The 20,207-nt window shown below is 41.8% G+C and overlaps 1 long non-coding RNA gene across 1 annotated transcript in view; it reads left to right on the top strand.

Annotated features, from left to right (window-relative positions):
- Positions 1 to 3,240: 3,240 nt before the first annotated feature.
- Positions 3,241 to 20,207, top strand: part of LOC140600749 (uncharacterized) — a 76,043-nt gene continuing 59,076 nt past the window's right edge. The window contains exon 1 of the long non-coding RNA XR_012003915.1: positions 3,241 to 3,503. This is a non-coding gene — a long non-coding RNA (uncharacterized lncRNA). The remainder of the gene's footprint in view (positions 3,504 to 20,207) is intronic.

Genomic DNA, 20,207 nt, shown 5'->3' on the forward strand with positions numbered 1-20,207 from the left:
AAGGCATTTGATACATAATTGTGAATTAATGAGTGAATGAAAGTTAAATAAGTTTCAGTGCCATTGAGTAACTTGTTTTCATTCTCATGTGTGAGATGCAGCTCCTTATAAATCAGTTTTGTAAGAGGTTTAATGTTCTTTCAAGTTTTTTTCTTTATCATTTCGTGTTCATATTAACCTGATTTCAGAAGAAACTGTTTAGCACAATTCTATTTTAAGAACATAAATTCATAGGGGCAGGAAATGAGAAATTGCTCTTTGAAATGCTCTTGGGAAATTTCAGTCTATGCCTTGTGTTGTTTAAAATAAAATAGCTCCAGACCAGGATATAGAATAGGAGGCAAAATGAAACCTTGGCCTGTAACATTATTTCAGATAAAAAAAAAATCCCCTTGTAACAAATGAACACCATAGGACCTCTAAATTGACTTGTTAAAAGGATTTCTTTTTTTAAATAAATACCTGGTGAGAAATTTTATAAGTTAACTAGAGAAACTCAGACTGGCAGAGAATGGATTCCCAGTTTCTACAGCGACTAAAGCCCTTGAAAGGAGAGATCTAAACCGGAGAGGCAAGAAGAGGGCTGTCATGCATATCTGTGTTTCACCTTTCTCTCCTTTTCTAAGCCACCAGGTCATCTGGCATGGTGGTGACTTGATGGGATTCTTCTTTCTGTGTTTGTTCTGTTTGGGGTATGTGTCTGTGGGAGGCAGATTTTCCAGATTGGAAGAGTTAGTCTTTTTGAGGTAAGGTGATACAGATCAGAGTTAGGGTTAGTTAGCCTTTTCTATGATTTGTTCTATCAACTCGTGCAGCTTGGATAAAGAAGAGATGTGTTCATTCTTGTTTAAAATGATTTGAGAAGTAGCACTAACTATGGGCAGGATCCTTCTAAGCTCTTTTTAAATAATTGACTCATCTCATCCTCATTATGATTCTCTGTACTTATACTGTATTATAATTCTCCCTAATTTACAGATGAGAAAGCTAAGACACAGAGAGGTTGAGTAACTTGTCCAAGGCCACACAGCTAAGAAGCTATTTAGGGTATTTGGGCCAGATAGTCTGGCTATAGAATCTACGTGTTTCACCACTCTATTAGGAAAGGAAACTTTATGTCACCTGTTTGGGTTTAAATAATTTTCTTTAATCTTGACAACATATGAGAGACATCTTACTCTTATTTTATAGAAGAAAATATGGCCCAGAGTTTATAGGAGAGGGTCTTCAATGGCAAACTAGGCTGCAATCTCAGGTGGTCTCATTCTATTTTTTTTTTTTTTAAGATTTTGTTTACTTGACAGAGAGAGCACATATAGGGGAAGCAGCAGGTAGAGGGAGAGGGGGAAGCAGGCTCCCCACTGAGCAGGGAGCCCAGTGTGGGGTTGATTCCAGGACCCTGGGATCATGACCTGAGCCAAAGGCAGATGCTTAACTGAATGGGCCACCCAGGCGCCCCAGATGTGCCTCATTCTAAAATCCATACGCTATCCTGTGCTGACACCCTACAATCATCCCCTGGCCCCTAGCCCAGAGGAAGAGCCTTTCCTTTTCATTCAGCATGACCATATAAACAAGCATTGATAGTGTTTCGGATTTGCCTGGCAGATATCCATCCCATCCTGGCTGATTCTTATGGATTCCTGAGGCAGAAAGGGGAGGTCTTGCTCTCCTGTCTTCCAGGTGAGCAAATCCTTGAATTAAAAAGGAAAGTGACTTATTCAAGGTCAAACAAGGTGGAGATAAAAACAAATGCACATTTTCTGACTCCAAGACCAGTGCAATTTCTGCTTTTTCACAGCTCCTTTGCGTTGTTGAGTGACAGCTGAGTTGAGTGATCTTGAAAAGCTGGTAGATTGTTCAAAAATTTGCTTTCTACAACATCTTGAAAGCTAAATTTGAGGGGAAGGTTCAGGAAGGTAACTTTGAGCTTCTTTGTTCAAAGGAAGGAACAGAGACACAAGTTTTCCAAACCTCGAGTGACTGGCTTGGGGAAGAGGAGTTGATTCTGGTAAACTTTTCCAAAGTTGTAATCCAGCCAAGTCATTCTCTGTAATACAGTAACTTAGACTCCTCTCACCCCACTTCACGCTGTGTGGGGAAATTAGGAAGGAGTATTGGAATTCTTATCTTTGGATTCTTTGCTATCCCCAACACAATTCTGAAGGCTCTTATAATTTTGAAAGCCTGCCTTCTCAAATGGCAATAAACAGCCTCACTGAAGACAAATCCAATTAAATTGGCTCAAGAGCCGTAAATCAAAAAGTGGGGGGTACAGCTTGATGTTAAATCCTTGGGCGTAGATCCTAGCCACTATAAATAGGGCCTTGGCTTCATTTTGGTATCCAGTCACTCTGAGCATCACCTCCAAATCTGCCTGGCCATCAGGCTCAAAATCATATTAAGGCTTTGGTGCTGTTGTTCTGTTGCACCAAATCTCTCCCTCAGTGGTGTCTCTCATCTACCCATTTTCTCCCTACCCGAGTCAGAAAACCCAGGCGTGGACCTGCTTGCTGAGGGGTCTTGGTGCCATGATGGCAAAACAGGCTTAAATTGAAGGAAAGACCCTGTTCTTCCACAGTGGGATGGACCTGTACTCAGGACAGGCAGGCAAGAAGGAAGCTGAGGACAGTGCAAACTCCTCACTTTATGGAGGAGTTTGGGGCTCAGAGGTGGGGAGAAAAGGGGGACCAGCATGGTGACAGAACAAAAGCACGAGAGAGCTAGGTTTGAATTATGGCTCATGCTTACCCCGTGACTTCGAGCAATGCGTTTCCTTGGTACCCCAGTTTCACATCTTTAAGATGGAACTAAAAATAAAAATGGATTTAATGGGGACAGTGTAGCACATTATATATGTTCGTTTAACTGTGTAGGGTCAGAGAGAGGCACTGTGGCAGGTCTGGAGCCCATTTTCTGGCTGCTTACTCTACCCCGTGACCCTTTAAGCAGTCACACTCATTCTTTGCTACTTCTTGCCTTTGCAACAATAATCAAGACATTTTCTCTCCTGGAGAACAGCTAAGCACATATAATTTTTCTGTTCTTTTTACGAACCTCAGGTGAAACCCAAGTTCTCACATGCAAATGAAGCCAGAACTCTTCTCCCTAAACTGATTGCCTGTGGAGATGGTAGTCTCCAGGACAACCAGGCCTGAGAAAGCCTCCCAGCGCGAGTCTCAGGCAAATGCACCTGTTTTTAATTAGCATGAACAAAAACAATCCTGCCAGCAACAGGCAAAGCCTGATAGCATCAATTTTGGAATAGGTTAACCCTTGAGTGCTCCTCACTCCAAAAAGTTGAGGAAGAAGCAAGCTCAACCGGGCTGTCTCCAGGGCTGCTGCTGAGCATGTGGGTACTGCTGTCACCTTCCCACCCAGCGCCACTGCCTGACTCTTTGTGGGCAAGCTCCTCACCAGCCTCCCGCTGGGAGGGTCAAATGCCTTCCTTCCCCCATGCAATGGCCTCCCTGGAGCATCCTTTGATCGACATACCTGGCCAGGTACTTCATCATTTACAAAGCACCTTTGGCTTTATCTCCTTTCTTCTCAGGATGTGAACTATTCTCTCTCTCTCTCTCTCTCTCTCTCTCTCTCTCTCTGTGTGTGCACGTGTCTGTGTTTTACAGCCAAGGAAACCCAGTTTACAAAGATCATGGGGTCCCAGGTAGTTCTGGGAGCAGGAACTGGTGGAGCTGGGATTTGGGCTCATGAGCGAGTTCTAATTCCAAGTCCTCGTTTACAGCCCTGCTCTCCGAGCCTTTGCTGCTACCTCCTATCATTTTATAGCAGAGGGCAGAGGGGAGGGGGTAGTGGTTGATATGCTAAGAAGTGACATGCACTGGTTTTATTCTAGCAGAGGTGGACAGACAAAATAACATTTTTGAGAAACACTCCCCTAGATGCCTTAGAATCACTTGGGGGAACATCAAAATAGATGGGTCAGATCTCATCAGAGACCAATTATGTAGGAGTCTCTGGGAGAAGGCTCTGCCTCTGGTACTTTCTAAAATTCCCTAGCGGGTCTTAATACATAGCAAGGGCTCAGATGAACTCTGGTGACCTTTCTAACTCTGAGAAGTTGTGATTTTTGAGGTAGGAGAGGGGCGCTGGCACCAGGATGGTGGGAGAGACAGAGGTCTGGGACAAATTTCGTCTTCAGAGCAGTTGGCAGCCTTGGGTAAACTACTATTCCATTTTGAACTTCGCGTCGGTGCATTTCCCTGGTCCCTTACCTTGTGTTCAGCTAATCAATCAACATGGAAATTAGGCAGCGTTTCTGTTCATGGTCACGTGTTCTTTTTCTTTATAGTAAGACTCAAGACTTTTTTTTTATCAGGAAGGAACTGCGGGGCAAGGCTCATTAAGGTCATGAAAACTTTGAGAATACAGTGAAAGTTATGAAAGTGTTGAGGAAAAAGGACATGCAAGTATGAAACATACTTATGTAATTATATATTCTGTAATATATAATATACAGTACATGTGATATATAATCACAGTGTAAATATGCAAGCAATACCTCATTGCTCTTGGCCTCAGTGCACATTGCAGATACTGTGTCTTTTTACAAATTGTTTTGTGGCAACCCTGCTTTGAGCAAGTCTTTTGGCACCATTTATCCAAGAGCACCCGCTCATTTATTGTCTCTGTGTTGTATTTTGGTAATTCTCCAAATATTTTTCAGCTTTTCCATTATTATTATATTTGTGACGGTGATCTGTGATCAGTGATTATGAGTCGCTCAAAGTTCAGATGACGGTTGGAATTTTTTAGGAATAAAGTGCTTTCATTTTTGTTTTAAGATTTTATTTATTTACTTGAGAGAGAGAGAGAGAGGGAGAGATCACAAGCAGAAGAGAAAGGCAGAGGGAGAGGCCCCCTCCCTGCTGAGCAGGGAGCCTGATGTGAGGTTCGATCCTAGGACCCTGGGATCATGAGGATTAGGACTTGAGCTGAAGGCAGACACTTAGCTGACTGAGTCACCAGATGCCCCAATAAAAAGTTTTTTAATTAAGTTATATACATTGTTTTTTTCTTAGAGACAACGCTATTGAATATTTAATAGACTATTGTATAGTGTAAACATATTTTTATATGCACTGGGAAACCAAAAAATTATTTGACTTTCTTTATTGTGATATTTGCTTTATTATGGTGGTCTGGAACGGAACCTGCATGTGTGTACACACACACACACACACACACACACACACACACACACACACACACACAGTTTGCATACAGCTCTGGGTGTCCTTAGAAGCTCCAAGGGCATTGGCTCTCAAAATAAGCAGGCATCAGAATCACCTGGAGGGGTCAGGAGCACACAGATTTATAGGACCCAGCACTAGAATTTCCTCTGTTGAGCCTGGAGTTTTGCATTTCTAACAATTCCCCATGTGATGCTGGTATTGCAGATTTGAGGAGGACACTCAGAACCAACCGATGCCCTCAGCAGCCTCTTTTCTAGTCTTACCCTCCTCTACTGTAGGTGCGCAAGTTTAGGTACAAAGCAGTCACACAGCAAGCTCATGGCAGAGCTGGCAACGTCAAGTCCTATCCATTTCAATCCAGTGCAGCTCCATTCACCTGCCACAAGCCAGGGGAATAAGGCAAGATTGCTGCCACTGACTTAAAGATCCATGAATAGTAATAATGAAACTCAATGTGACCATTGTCAAAAGACATGAGTGTCAATGAAACATCTTCATTATTTGGGCTAGGGTGGAGAAAGGCACTCAGTGAGGGCTTGGGGGAAGCAACTTAGTTGAGTTTCCTCTGGAAGGAAGCTTGGGGGGGAGGGAAAGAAGTCCCAGCCCCTGAACATCTTATATGTGTCCATACACTGCTCCCTACTCTGTGTGTGTTTTGCTCTTTAGCCTTGTTGACTTCTCACAACAATAGGTGACATGACACCAAATTTACACAAGCGGAAATGAGATACTGTGTTCCTTCCAGGATTGTACTATGGATAGAGAAAAGAAAAAAAAAAACTTTGTAATTTTGTTCTGGCTTTGTATATATATGCCTCATTCATAGGGACAGTTGAGTACTTTAGTAAGTCATGACTGGATTTCTGATATTCCAAATACAAGGCGCCCTTCTGTTAGGCTTGCTTTCCATGGGGGGGTGGGAGGGTGGGGTGAAATGAACTGATCATGCGAGGGAGGTGACAGTGGGGACTGCAGTTGCAGCACGCTGGCCCACCTGGGGACCTACCTTGTCACCTGATCCTCTCTACCCCAGGACAACCAGGGCTCGGGTGGGCCAGAGATAGTAGTGAAGAGTCACAGGAAGCAAATGCATTTGGTCCAAGGCCTGCATGTCCATTTCATGGACCAGGAGGTTGGAGGCACTCATAGAAAGCCAGATTCCAGGAGGAAGAGTGAGCAGAGCCTCTGTTTGAGGGATTGCAGTCGAAATCACTGTAGGTTTGTGGGAGAGAGGACAGGCGGCAGAGCAACTAGAGTAGGGGACATTGGCCACACCAATGGTGTTCTCCTTTTTCGTTCATGTTAAATAATGGCAGCTGGGGGACTGTCATCTTGGATTTGGCAGAAGGAAATTATTCTGTGCTTTGGTCTGGGGTTTCCTCTAGGTGTTGAGGACTGGGCTTGGCATCTCAACATCAGAAACATTGAGGAATTACAAAGACAGCTCCTGCCCCCTGAGCACCAGGACACTGGTCTGCCCGTCCTGTTGTGCCCCAGGTTCCCCAAGGGACTCTGGGCAGGCTGTGCCACCTCCAGGGCTTCAGATCCAGTCAAGGTTATCTCTGAAGGTCTCACAAGTCTGGACTTTCACAGTTCTCTAAGATAGAGCGAGGTGGCCCATGGAGGAGCAATAGTGAGTGAAGGGGAGTCTCCAGGAACAGAATGTGCCTTTGAATTCAGGTTGACGTCGCAGGCAGTGGCAGCATTTCTGCACCTTCGCTAGCCACACGAGTGTATCCACACAACTAGAAAGAGAGCAGATGCCGGTGTCAGTGAGGTGAGTGTGAAAATCCTGACTCTGCCACCTGTAAGCAAGCTATTTGATCTCACTTATCTTTCGTTTTTCTCACTTGTGAGAGGAGAAGCCTGTAAAATGGAGATAGTAAGCACCGACTATTTAGAGTTGCTTCTAGGATTAGACGAAATAGGTAGACACTCATTGTGCACAGTGCCCAATAGAAGACCAGGAGTTCAAAAATGCCCTGCTTGTGATGCTGTGCTGCTCTTAGTGGTATGATGCACCACAAATCTTACTACACCTGCTGCTGACCTTCTTCTTCTTCTTAAAGATTTTATTTATTTGTTTGTGAGAGACACAGAGAGAGGCAGAGACATAGGCAGAGGGAGAAGTAGGCTTCCTGCAGGGATCCCGATACTGGACTCAATCCCAGGACCCCAGGATCATGACCTAAGCCAAAGGCAGACGCTCAACAACTGAGCCACCCAGATGCCCCCACTGCTCTTCTTACTACTCTTGCTCTACTCCTCCTCTTCTTACTACTTCTGTTTCCATACTACTCTTACTACTCCTGTTACTACTATGGTCTAAAGATCTAATTAGAGGGCATGAATATAGTGATGAGTTAGAACTATTTCCTCCTCCCTGGAAGCTCACATTCTGACGGTGTTGCCCAATCAGTGTATAAGGCCAACTGTGGCAAAGGCTAAGAACAGACCAAGAAAATACCCTGGGAGTTTAGAGATAGAAGGTACTTCTGCCTTAGGTACCAGACGAGCCTCCTTGGGGAATCTGCCTTCAAGCCCAATGGATTTGGACTTGAGTGATGAAAGTATTCCAGGGGGAGACTGCACCTCTATGCACAGCCCCCTGAACACACACCTGAGTTAGGTGTAGTCTGCACTGCCTTCCGTGTGATGAGTCCCATTCTAATCTGCCCAGATTTCAAATGCTTCAGCTGGGCCCTTTTCCCACGTGGCATTCAGCTCAAGACACTTAGAGAAAACAGATAAATAGGTCAGTGGCATTACACAGATCTTGTTTATTTCTTTGTTGGCTGGGCTATTTGGTGAGTTCATTATTCCCTGCAGAAGAGCCCACAGAGAGCAAGGCAGGGTCCCCAGAGAGAGTGGGGTCTTTGGCTCAGCTCTCCAGCTGCCACTCCATGAGGCAGGGGGGTGCTGGGTGGCATGGGGAATGGGGACAACACACGTGTTCCTGGTTACAGTCTCCATGCTGGTTTCACGGTTACATCTTTGAAGTCTTCAACAACCTACTTCTGGAGCTTTCACTTAACTCGTGTATCCATTTGTTCCCTCAATGAGCTTTTACCGAGTACCTGTTACGGTCACACCGGTTATTTAATTGGATGTAGCCTTCGCCTCCGTAGAACTCACAGACTGGAGGAAAAAGAAATAATTCTAAGAGTGGGAAAGCAGAGACTGAGCAATGCCCACGTTGCTCTGAGTGTCCAGAAGGGGGCGCCTAACCCAGCCTAATAGGGCAGTGGATGAGGGGAGGCTCTGAGGCCCTCCTGGCTGGGGATCACTTCCCCTAAATCTCCTCTTGCAATCCCTGCTCCATGCTCCTGGATTAGGCCTTGTGATGTCTGACATCCCACCTGATGGGACTGCCTCATCGTGAGGCAGTCATTCCTCTGCCCCGAGACTTGATTGTCTTAGTTGTAAAGAGTCAATGTTGAACACCATTGTTGACTCCTCTGACCCTGAATTCTTTGAAACCATGATTTTGATCATTATTTTGCTCTTAAGAAAAACAGCTGCATGATTTTTGTATAACTGTGAAATCTTTCTTCAAAATGTTCCTTTTTGCATCCTCGTGAGAAGCTGGCCCCGAGGTAGATACTGACAGTGCATGCAGCCCTCTTGTCATTTAGTCTTTGCTAAGAGGCAATGTCTTCAGAAGCCAAATGAGGGAGGGAACGAAGGGATCTGATTCCGGTGGAATCACACCTTGTGAGGGCTGTGGGCTGTCTATTTAAAAATGATGAATTAAATTTAATGAATATTCCCTCACTAGATTTCTATCCCTATTAAGTATTTTGCAAGATTTTTATTACTTGCTAAGAATCTAAGTTATTTCCTCTCATTTTTCTTGCAAAGGATGAGTTCAATATTTCAGCTGTTCTCATTTATTGTTAATTCTCTTTTCCCACTCATTTATTAGAAGACCCATTTTTCTCTGTGGTTTATCTTTTTTTCCCCTAAAGTGTTTATAAAATCCTTTCTATCTCTTTTACCACTTAAAAAAATTACTCATCCTTTTTTATTACCTAAATCTTTCTGGTTTGGCCTTTAGCTGAGCAATAATCAAATTCTCTCTTTTATTCTTCTCCTTTTTCATGACTAAACTTCTTTAAACTCATAATTTTCCAACTCTCTCTGCTAAAACTATAATGACAGTTTCTATTTTTACTCCAGATGGAATGGAGCTGAGATTCCATTCACTTTAATGGAGTAAACTCTCATTGGGCGCCTACTAACCGATGTATGTGAAGTGACTGGCACAGTGTCAGGCAACACAGTAGGCACTCAATTCATGCCTATGTGGTTATTACTATTTCCAGACCTGTGTGCTTGTTGACCCTAAGTTACAAAGATGGAGAAGAAATGGTCTATGTCCCTGCATAAATCCTGGCAGTGACTCTCCATCACCTCCTTGAGAAGGTCAAGTCCTTAAAGTGGAACCCAAGGCTGTAAGTGACCAGATTCTGGTCTTCCTCTTGACCTCTAGCATCACTTACTGTCTCCAGAGCCACATGCGAGTGCAGACTTGGCTTGGAGATTCAGCTCTTTTTTTTTTTTTTTTTTTAAAGATTTTATTTATTTATTCATGAGAATGCACAGGGAGGAGAGAGAGAGAGAGAGAGAGAGAGAGAGAGAGAGAGAGGAAGAGACAGGCAGAGGGAGAAGCAGGCTTCGTGCAGGGAGCCTGATATGGGACTCAATCCAGGGTCTCCAGGATCACACCCTGGGCTGTAGGCAGCACTAAACCGCTGAGCCACTGGGGCTGCCTAGAGATTCAGCTCTTACAGACTTTGCATATGGTTCGTATTGAAGCATGTAATGGCTTCTTTCCTTTCCTCAACTCAGCAGTACTTCCTCTTGGAGTCTTCTCCTGATGCTTGTTTTCTTGCCAGAATTCCTCTTTTCTTCTTCTGTGCTGTTTTCTATACCTTATGCATACTTCTGTTCTTATATCATATTATGATGGTTTCAAAGTTTCCCTCTCTCTCTCTTGCTAGATTTTGTGCTCCCCGAGAGCAAGGCTTCTCCTTACTCAGATCTGTATCCCCAGTCCCAATTTACCACTGAGAAAATTTTGTGAAGTTGATAATACTGGACACACATAGAGTTTTTGTTTTCAAAGTAATGATGAAGTGATTGAATACTTAGAAGAGAAGGAATTCTTTATTGACACAGAGATTTGGGAAGATTTCCTGAAAAGGCATGGTGTTTATAAGCAAACCATGAAAGAAGAGTAAAATTCCAGTGGTGTAATTTCACAGAGTAGGACATGCCAGATGGAGGGACTACCTGTGTAAAAAAGAAGGTAAAAGTGGTAAAATTCTGTATTTTTGTTTTTTGGATCATAATAAGGCTTTTCATGTGGCTGGGGCAGGCCTGTTTAGTGGGACAGAGATGGTGTCATTCATGCCTTTATTCCTTCCACAGATATTTGTTTCATGCTCTCGATGTTTCTTAGAAGGCTGGAAAGATAGGCTCGGTCAAAGAGGGCATCTTGAATATTAGGCTGAAAAGTCCCAAGGACTGGGGAGAGGAGAAACTGAACAAATGGGTAGGAGGTTGTATTTTCTGAAAAACTGACTGGATTAACTTAGTCAACATTTTTTGATAACTTGAGCTTGGAGCAGGCTCAGCTTTTGGCCATGGTCTGGTACAGAGAAGAAGGTAACCAGAATTTTGTCTCAAAAAACTTTCACTTCTCTCTCTCTCTCTCTCCCTCTCTCCTCTGTCTCTCCTTTTTAGAGATCCCCTTTGTTGTAGTATTGTCTCCCTCTCTCATTTTATAACCTGTCCTCTTGGACCATTTATCAGCCGTCAAGGATAACTTGGTGACGATTTGACCCACTCTGTCCTCCTTCTAAACCGGATCTGACTTTATGGAATGAGATACCTACTTTGCTTCCTGAAAACAGTCAGCAGGTGAGAAAGCCATAGATTTATAGCTGGGTCTCTTCCCAGGCCCCTGCAATCACAGGTTCCGTGTGGTCTCTTTTCTAGGGTAAACCTCTGTCTGATACATGGGCTGGAAAAAAAGTGTGATCTTGCTTTTGAAAGGACTTTGAAATAATGGGCAGAAGTATTTTGAAAATATCAACCACACACATCTAGTTCCAAGTTAAAACTGGTTGTGATCATGTCAAGGCATATTCCTTTTTAAAATATTGGGTGGTAAAATCAGCAACGTTTCTCCTGAAAGCTCCTAAATGGCCTATCAACACAACTGCTAGTGAAACAGGCGTGGAAAATAATCTCCCTGAAGAGCCCGTGGGGCACTGAGCCTGACAATGTTCTAAATGGCAGCTGCTACAGGTGATCCAGCCACAAATTTAACCCTTCTTGATTTTTATGTAACCCAAAACTGAAACATTAATCTGTACTAGGGAGAATTACATGTTCATTCAGTCATTTGACATTATTTGGTGAATATGTTCTGCATGCAAGACATAGAGCTACTGTTACCCAGGGACATGGACCATCTGGACTGCACAGAGGCCTCCCAAGCCTGTCTGGATAGCTTTCTTTGACTCCATTTTTTGAATCTAGGCTGGGCCTGGGACTGCTTTACCATAAGATGTGGAGAAAGTAATGTTCTTGGGCTTTGAGTCCAGGCGTTAAGAAAGCTTGATAGCTTCTAATTCTTTCTTCTTAGAACACATGCTTTTGGAAGCACTGAGCTGCCATGTTAGAAGTCCAGCTGCTGTTCTGGGGAAAGCAGGTGGGGAGGAGAAGCCCTGAAACTGTGTATGAAGACAAGGTGCCCAGTTGTCTCAGTTTCCCAGATGACTCCCTATTAGCCATTATGTGACTGAAATAGCATCAAAGACCCTAAGCAAGAGCCATAGAGTTATCCCATTGAGCTCAAACTACAGAACTGTGAGAAATAATAATATGGTTGATGTTTTAAACTGCAGAGTTTCAGGGTGGTTTGTTATGCAGCAACAGAAGAGCAGAACAGTTACTCTAGTTTAGAACCATTTCTCCTCTGCTTTCTGCTACTTGATGGCTTTCATGGCATATTTTCATAGATGGATCTATTTCATAATGACCTTCCATGGGAGGCTGATCTCTCTAGCATCTTCCCGAGTCTTACTGGGAAAAACTACTCCATGTCTTTTTAGAAACACTCATATTTTTATGAGTTTCATATTTCTAGATTGTTTCTTAATCTTTGTTTCTCAAGGAAGAGTGAGACTACATTTCTTGAGGACTGGTAGGCAGCCTACCAGTTGTTTGAATTTGTACAACATCAATAAAAAGGTACTCCTTATTTATCTCTGGTTTACAAATGTGAAGACTGAGCAAAGGTTAATTAAATTATCCAAAATCCCTGAGATGAGAGGCAATGGAATGGTCTTCTGATTCCTCTGGTTCTTTTAAATCTGGAACGTATTTCATCAGATCAAACTCCTACTGTTTCGAAAAAAAATTTGGGACCTTTCATCAGCACTGTTCCCCATTCCAATCTGGCACAAGCAGGAAAGTGTTCACCATGGAGCTTAGGGATATGCCATGAAGGGCACTTAACTCTCAATCCTTTCCAGGAGCTGAACTTGTACCCCTCACAATGGAGCCACTAATGATGCCTTCTCATCCCCAAAGATCAAACTCTGCTCTTTTTAAAAAATATTTTATTTATTCATGAGAGACACAGAGAGAGACATAGGCAGAAGGAGAAGCATGCTCCCTATAGGGAGCCTGATGTAGGACTTGATCTCAGGATCACAACCTGAGCCAAAGGCAGGTGCTCAACCCCTGAGCCACCCAGGTGCCTCCAAACTCTGCTTTTTAATCACCACCATCTTATTGAAACTGTCATTTCTTCGGAATTAAAAGATCTCTTCTGAAGCCAGTAATTCAAAGTTCTTGATGCTAATGTAATGTGAAGCCCCAAGAGGAGCCATCTTGACCAGGAGCCCATGTGCTGAAACCCTGGCATCCAGTCCCCAGTCAATGTAATATTCAATGTGTAAAAAAATATGGAAGCAAGTTTCTGAATTAGTGCTTCCTCAATAAAAGTTATTGTGGAATTTCAGGATCATTAGAATAGGAATAGGGTGGATATGAGAGCAAGAGAAAGAGCAAGAGAGAGCGAGCAATCAATATTTCATTATAATATCTCCAGAGGTTTCCTAAGCAATGGATATGGGAGAAGAGAAGCTTTTAAGAAGAAAAATGGTGCATATAAATGGCTCAGTAATATAAGTGTTTTCACATTTTACTTAGAGAAAAACATAGTGTACATTTTAGCAGAGAAAAGTGGATATTTAAATAATTTATCAAACTCTTTTCCTTAGGGAAAATATAGAGTAGTAACATCTCCATCATTCTCCAGAAAGTGATACTTTTTTTTTTTGTATCTATAAATAGAAAAGTTCCTAAAATAGGAAAGGCAAGAAAAGATGCTGGTGAAAACATTTAACCAGGGATCCAAAGACCTGGATTTGTTTCCAGATTTGCCACCTGCTACTCATACGACATTCGATGAATTTCTTCCTCCTTCCTGGAGAACTTCATTTTTCCTCGTGTCAAATGATGTGTAAAATAGGAACTGCATAGGTTTTGGGAGGCTCAGGGCTCACATATTATCACTGCTCACCTCTCCTGACTGCCATAGAGGCCCCTGAGATATTCCCTCAAACTTCAGGGTCTTCAGAGTTGGACTTGGGAATTCTGATCTAGATGTCCTTGCCTTTCTTTCACATTACATGAGCAAACTTAATGCTAGTTTTTACAAAAACATGGAATATTTATGTTAGGAAGCTTATAAATTATCAATAGACTCATTATTGTTAATGAACTATCCTTTCCTGTGGTCCATCCTAGAGGTGTTGAAATGGGGTAATGTTTCTAAGTGGCCTGCAGACTTCCATCTTAATGGTCTACAGGTTTGGGGTTCTGTGCCTCTTGTACATCTAATAAGGTCCTGCAAAATCTAAAAAGAAGTTTCCATAGTTGCAGTGCTGACACACTGTCAGTGCTCCATGTTTTGCTGGGCTATTATAAGACACAAAATTTAAGTCAAAATAAATGGCAAGAGAACCCTGCAGTGTTTTTCTTCGCAGCTAATTGGCTTGTTATGCTTAGGATGGGCTTCCAGATATATGTTTGGGAGCCATCCCCCCTAACACTGAAGGAAGATTTGTTAAGTGCCAGAGTGTAGGAGGGAGAATGACTAAGGGAAAATGAAATTGCTGTGAAAAACAATAAAACTGCTCTTAAGTCTCAAGCAATAAATTATCACATTTGAAAAATATTTAACAGAACATGTACTAGGTTGGTGTTGAGAATGTAATGAACCTTGATGGGATGAATATAGGACTGTGTCTTAGCTGAGCTGAAGCAAGGTCTCTATTATGATTAATTTTAAAAGATTTATTTATTTATTTTAGAGGGTAGGGAGAGAGGCAGAGGGAGACAAGCAGACTCCATACTGAGCCGGAAGCCTGTTGCAGGGCTGGATCACAGGACCCTTGAGATCATGACCTGAGCTGAAATCAAGAGTCAGACCCTTACCTGACTGAGCCACCTGGGAGTCCCTCTGTAATTTTTGAGGAGCAGAGATAGGCTACATTCCCTTCCCACATGTCCTAAAGAGCCTCCTAGGAAACCCTGAATTGGTGGACTGCTAAGACACAAGGCTGATTAAGGTAAATTCATACTGTGGTGTTAATGGCTTCATTTTTCCCAGAATATTTTTGTTGTTTTGTTCCTAGCTGCTTTAGTTTTCTATTTTAAATTTAACTTCTTACCAAAGTAATATATTTATATAGTTTAGAAAGTCAAAGAGAATAAGAAGCCCTGTAACAGCCAACAACAACAAAACACCATTCCTCATGGTGCCCCCTCATCTACATTTTTGAATCTTGCTTCTCAGAACTAACTTAACATTGTGAACTACTTTTGGTATTTACCTCCTGATTCTTTTTTTTTTAAATTTTTATTTATTTATGATAGTCACAGAGAGAGAGAGAGAGAGAGAGAGAGGCAGAGACATAGGCAGAGGGAGAGGCAGGCTCCATGCACCGGGAGCCCGATGTGGGATTCGATCCCGGGTCTCCAGGATCGCGCCCTGGGCCAAAGGCAGGCACCAAACCGCTGCGCCACCCAGGGATCCCTACCTCCTGATTCTTAAGTACTATGCTTATTATGCCATTTTTTGAAATGTCAATTCATATATTGTAAGTTGACATTCTACTATGGAGCTAAGGACTTGTACCCTTATAATTCCTCTCCATGCCCTAATTTTTGGTTATTAATCAGTGTTTATATCATTATGGTCAGATAAATATTGTTCACAGATGAGCCATGTAGTATTCTATATTTCCTTTTCTGTACAATTTTTCATGTTTCTGTGAATGATTCGTTCTTTTTTTCTATTTGCTTAGTTATCTAGGTACTTGTCACTAAATTTTTTCCAAACTCTTTAAAATACCTAAACATGTCTCAACGCAGCCAAATATATCAGAACATCAGTTACAAATTTTCAGGTTCTGTCAGAAACATTCTTCTGTTGGCCCCCACACTCCTGCTCTACTCTGGATTGTATAGTTGGCATCCGAGGACTTCCTTTCCAATCATCAGGGAAATTTCTTAATCTTCAGCGTATTAGATACTCTGTTCACTGGGCCCCATATATTCTGCTTTCTTGGTTTGCTTTCTCATCTTGGTGGAGTGCATCTTCTAATGGTTTATAAGATAGACATGTATGAGAGCTGTATATTTTTTGAGTCTACAATTCTAAAGTTAATTAAAAAAAGATGACATCCATAGAGTCCTAACTTTTAGAAATTAAGAAATACTTTCCTAAGTATTTTCTGGATACTGGATAAAACAAAAACAATTTTGAATTAAATTATCTAGAGAACAATGGCTACTTTGTATCAGTCAGAGCTCCACCAGGAAACAGAACTCCACTCAGATGGTTCAACTGAATAGATCTGAGTAAAGTAATGATTTATAAGCTTTCAGCAAGGTTAAAAGAATGAAGACACTCATGCTATAATGGGAAGGTGTTCTCACATCAAGGCTTTAACTGACAAAGTGAGGAAATGTGTTAAGGACCCCAGTGTGAGCTAAAGCTGTGGAAGAGTCTCTGCATAGGAGGAGTGTAGCTGCTGCCACTGCAAGAACTGCTGAGATGAACAAGGAGGCAGTAAGGCACAGCTTCTCTTACCTGTCCTCTGATTTCCTGTTGATGCCTCCCATTGGCCACACCCAACTGAAATCCATTCAGCAAGAGGATCTAGGTGATACAGCCCAATAGGGAAGGGTTCCAGGAGCAGAGAGAGATGGAAGGGAGCAGAGAAAGATGGAAAGTAAACCTGCTGAGTGTAAATGGAGAAAGACAGCACATGCTTCCTGCCAAAATTATGAGACATGGCTAAGGTTGAACTCAAATAAAAATTTATAGCCTCAGACATATTTATTTTATTTAAAAAAATATTTGAGAGAGATCACATGCCATGAGGGGAGAGACAGAGGAGAGGGAGAGAAAAGTCCTCAAGCAGACTCCCTACTAGGTGCAAAGCTCAATGTGGGGCTTGACTCCAGGACTCTGAGATCATGACTTGAGCCAAAATCAAGAGTTGGACACTCAACCAACTAGGCCACCAAGCAGCCTCTCCAATATATTTGTTTTAAAGATGACAAAAATAGGGCATCCCTGGGTGGCTCAGCAGTTTAGTGCCTGCCTTTGGCCCAGGGTGCGATCCTGGAGTCCAGGATTGAGTCCCACGTTGGGCTCCTGGGATGGGGCCTGCTTCTCCCTCCTCCTGTGTCTCTGCCTCTCTCTCTCTGTCCATCATAAATAAATAAATAAACAAACAAACAAATAAATAAATAAATCTTAAAGATGACAAAAATACAGAGATTTCTGTCCAGCCTAAAACATTAGAAAATATAACAGAAGAAACTAGGAAGAAGAAAATATTAAAATGAATCAAGATAAAATATTAAAGACAAAGGTTGGAATCAATGTAAATAGCAAAACAATAGCAGAAAGGATGTGTAAACCCAAAAGTAGTTTTCTTAGAAAGACCAGAAAATGGATGAATGCCTTAGAAATCTGATGAACAAAAACAGAGAATAAAAATACTTAAAACTAGAAATGAAAAGGTGATACTCGCATGCAGGAGAGACTGAGAGGACTATTACATGCAACTTTATTTTTTTTACAAAACTCATAGTCAAAACCAACCCTAGAAGAAGGTAGAAAACTTGAAAAATTCAAGTCTGTAAAAAAAAAAAGACATCAGAAAGAAAATTAATGATCAACAATTAGAAAAAAAGCATCATGAGCAGATGGCTTCACAGCTGAATTTTATCTAACCTTTAGAGGACAGATGATCCTCATGTTAATTGAATTATCCAGGGCTTTAGAAAAAGATCTCTCCAATTCGTTTTGAGAAATGACCATAGTCCTAGTACTTAATCCTGATACGGAAGGACCAAGGGGGGAAAAAAAAACGGAAATGTTAGACCAGTTTTAGGAATAAAATTGCTAGAAGTCTAAATAAAATTAAAAATTGGGCAGCCCGGGTGGCTCAGCGGCCTAGCGCTGCCTTCAGCCCAGGGCGTGATCCTGGGGACCCGGGATCAAGTCCCACGTGGGGCTCCCTGCATGGAGCCTGCTTCTCCCTCTGCCTGTGTCTCTGCCTCTCTCTCTCTCTCCCTCTGTGTGTGTCTCTCACGAATAAATAAATAAAATCTTAAAAAAAAAAAAAAAAAGAAACTAAAATGTGCTTCACGGTAACCCAGCTCCTTTTAATTTTGAGAAAAAAAAATGGTTTGAAGCACTTTTATCTCCATGGTCTTCATATGTCTGTGATACCAATTCCATGCGAACTATTTTCTGCACCAGGTTTGTTCCAGTTTATTACCAGGGACATCTGCCCGGCGCCCCAGCCCTGTGCTCTCTGCCTTTTCATGTCTCTCTGAAAGTGGCGGGGAAGAAATCCACAAAAATTCAGATGTGGCATCTTTATGCGAATGCAGCTATTTTGGAATCATTCTTTCCCTTGAGTTTCGAATCTCTCTGGGAATCACTTGGCAAGAAAGAAGGTGGTAATATTTGTAGAAGTTGGTAACTCTAATCCTTTTCTAAAAAAAAAAAAAAGAGATGTGCTGCTAATAATCTTTCATTTACCAATGGGTATGTTTGAAGCTGACGTCTAAGGCATTTACTCTAGTTTTAGTGCCTGCTGTTCTAAGAGAACATGATTCCCAACTACCGTCGATGGTTTTGACTTCACAACTTCCAGTAAAAATAATTTTCAAGTTCTTATAGATAATGCGTAGGTAATACCCTTATCAGTAGAAAGTGCTTAGGACTGCTAAAAAAAAAGTCAGAAATTGTGAAATATGCCATATGTTAAGGATTTTTTTTTTCCTAAGGCCATTTGCCAGTATTGAGATAGGGTTTTTTGCTGTGTGGAAGATATGGAAATTTATATCTCACATCATAATACATTCCACTTCCTTGGTTAAAAATCTTTCATTATCTCTTTTGTAAAATGAGTCTTTGGGCTCTAGAGAACAAAAACCTTAGGAGCTGTGAAGAAAGGATAAATTTTCCTTTTCACAGTTTCACCCTCCTCCCCTCATCTCCCAAATGTGGGGATTCAGGAAAGATTGGTATTGGCATTTGCAAACAGTGAGTCTTCTAAGGAACAAAGTGATTTCTTTGGAAGATGATGTCCAGAGTATGTACACTATTCCATTTCAAGTAAATGGCTTGAAGTACTTTTTTTTTTTTTTACTTTAAATATAATTTTGTCAATTATTCCTCAATAAAGCTGGGGTGTGGGGGGACTGACCTTGCAAACTTGAGTTTGGCTGGCTCCAAACATACCTCACTCACCTATAAAACCACTCTTTGGTATTCATGCCCACTTTCATTTTGCAAATATTTTTTTCACCAATTATGCCATGCTTCTGTTGGACTTTGGAAAAACAGCATCCAGGTGGTATATATATCTCAAATTTTTGAATATATATATATATTGATATATATTGATATATATATATCAATGAATATATAGATATATATATTGATCACTTACTGTGTGCTAGACTCTGTAAAATAAAAAATAGAGAGTTATAGAGGAGGAATATTTTAGATAATATGGGGCATGTGAGCAAAAATCTGAAGTAAGAGAGTGAGCCATATGAAGCTCTAGGGAAAAACATTCCAGGCAAAAGCAACAGCATGGAGTAAGGCCCAGAGATGAGAACAAGTCAGAAGGCCAGCGTAACTGAGCAGAACTGAGCAAGCGGTAAGAATGAGATCTGAGAACTAGCCAGGAGTTGAATCAGATGTAGAACTTTATAGGCAGTGGTAAAGATTTTGGGTTTTGCCCTAAATTTTCAATGACTTTCAACAAGGGAAGTAATTGAATCTAATTTATGTTTAAAATATTACTTGACTGTCGGCTAGAAAGTAGACTAACGGGACCAGGGAAGGGGAAAGAGCAAGAGTGAAGATAGGAAGTCATTGAAGAGGTTGCTGTAGTCATCCAGAGGAAAGATGAAGAGGGCCTCAGGCCAGGGAGGCTGCTTGTGGCCCAGCAGAAAGACAATGGTGCTTTAAGGGATACTAGTAAGGAGGCACCTACGGTGATCCAGGGAGAGTTGGTAGGGCTTGAGTCCTAGAGGTGGGGTGCTGAAAAGTGATTGCTCTCAGGAGGTATGTCAAAAGAATGTGCTTGTGGGAAGGAGAAAAAATGAGTGGGAAATATCAGAAAGGGAGACAGAACATGAGAGACTTCTAACTCTGGGAAACGAACTAGGGGTGGTGGAAGGGGAGGTGGGAGGGGGGTGGGGGTGACTGGGTGACGGACACTGAGGTGGGCACTTGATGGGATGAGCACTGGGTGTTATTCTATATGTTGGCAAATTGAACACCAATAAAAAATAAATTTATAAAAAATTAAAAACTGAATAAATAAAAACTTTTTAAAAATAATAAAATTAAAGTTCAAAAAAAAA

The sequence above is a fragment of the Canis lupus genome, chromosome 12 (genome assembly GCF_048164855.1).
Source record: "Canis lupus baileyi chromosome 12, mCanLup2.hap1, whole genome shotgun sequence".
In the NCBI taxonomy this organism is placed as follows: domain Eukaryota; kingdom Metazoa; phylum Chordata; class Mammalia; order Carnivora; family Canidae; genus Canis; species Canis lupus.